We start from the raw sequence: 1,981 nt of genomic DNA on the forward strand, positions 1-1,981 counted from the left end.
AGAAATTAAGATTTATATATATATATATATATACACACACACACACACACACACGTATATATACACACATATACATATATACGTATATATACACACATATATACATATGTGTGTGTATATATGTATGTATATGTGTGTATATATGTATGTAATGGAGAATTGAATTGGGTACTTTGAAAAAAAAAACCTTAAACCAATAAGTAAAAATACTCTTTCTGTGTTTTGTGTGTGGTGTTGTGACAGCCCAAGAATATTGGAGGCATCCAAAGTGTTAACACGTTCTTACCCATCCATGAGTGCTAAGACATGAAGAACTCACAGGGAGACAGGGAAGCATCTCTGGAGCCTGTCTTGTATAACCCTGACATGCCTTGGACTTTGTCCTGCTTGCCTTTGCCTTTGCCTGGGCATCAGCTAGACAGACACGTGCAAAATGTAAAGTTTGCATTTTATAAGCTGCTGAAGACATTTCTGTCTATATATCCATCCCCTGTGATCTGACAGAAAACACAATTTCTAGTCCATCCTTGTGCTTAGTTTCAGTCCCAAAGTGGATTGGCTTTTCATTGTGTAACACAGATTTGTATCAAATGTGTTCATCTTGGAGCTCTTTTCACAATAATCACCTAGATCTAGACATGAGCCCCTGCTTTCTACCAAATTGGGGTCCTTTTGTTGTTTGTTTCAGAAAAAGTAGGCAGCTAGCCAAACAGGAAGCTCAACTACATTTCTCTGCCCTCTCCTTGATGGACCCTAACTTTATCTAAAATTCTAAAATTTCTCCTTATATCCCATGGAATCAACTAAAGCCCTGTTGGCTGGCTTCGTTTCTTTTTAATCAAGATATGTATGTCTGGCCCTGGAGGTTTGGTAAGCCTGAGCTGTTGCACATATGGCTCCCTCTGAGTTCTTGGACACAATGAGCAGGACTAAAGTTGGCTACAAAAAGGAACAGAAGATGACTTAGGTTAGTTTTTCTTTTTTAAATGTTATACAAGTGCAGAGCACTTGGCTGCCATCCCCCTCTCAGACCATCAACAGAGCTTGACCTTGGCCAAGATTTTGCCTCATCCTCTCGGCATTTCAGCATAGAGTTGCGTTTCAGCCATGGAATGCTTAACCAAAAGCACATGCTGTAGTGGTGGTTTCCAAAGAGTAAGTTTTTGCAAAAAGTCCACATCATGTTTCCTCATAACAGCAGCTTTCTCTGAACCATCAACCCAACAAACCTCTAAGTGGTGATTTTTTGGCTTATTTGTCCACAAGGACTGTGATTTTTTTTTTTTTAGCAATACTTTGTTAAAGTGCAGTATAAGTAGCATATGATAAAGTGCACACATCTAAGAATACAACTCAATGAATTTTGACAAATGCATATATCCATATAACCACCAGGGCTGGTGTTTTTAATATTATGTGAAGCACCTATTCTAATGATGTACGTTTTGGGATTGGAAGGTTGTGCATTCTTCTAGCTGAGAAAATTACTATAAAACAGTAAATCCAGATCAAAATGTGATGAAGATCCACCTGCCACAGAGAAAGTGTTAATAGAATATAAGGCTAGGGTGTAGGAGAAGTGGCCCAGGAAAGCCATCTATGCAAATTTTGTTTCCTTCCTACTTGAGAGGGTTGGAGATGAGAGGTCCGTCCTTCCCTGGCATAAGCCCATGAGTTGTGTAAAACACTTGAAACACTGTTCAAGAAGGCAGAATATAAGCCCTCTTACATATTGAATCCAGGCTGTTTTCCCTTTTGTTACATCTAGTGGATTTGGTTATTGCAAAGCTTCATATTTGTTTTTAATAAGTTAATTTTAAAAAATAGGTAAAATATGCACATAGTATAAATTTTTTAAAAAACATATAATGAAAATCGCTCCTGTCTTTCTGCCCTCCTTGAAAGCAACCAGTGTTACTATTAATTTGCATCCTTCGGAGAGATTGTATGTGTGTGTGGTTTTGTTTTGTGTTTTAATTCC

The sequence above is a fragment of the Pongo pygmaeus genome, chromosome 15, assembly GCF_028885625.2.
Source record: "Pongo pygmaeus isolate AG05252 chromosome 15, NHGRI_mPonPyg2-v2.0_pri, whole genome shotgun sequence".
In the NCBI taxonomy this organism is placed as follows: Eukaryota; Metazoa; Chordata; class Mammalia; order Primates; family Hominidae; genus Pongo; species Pongo pygmaeus.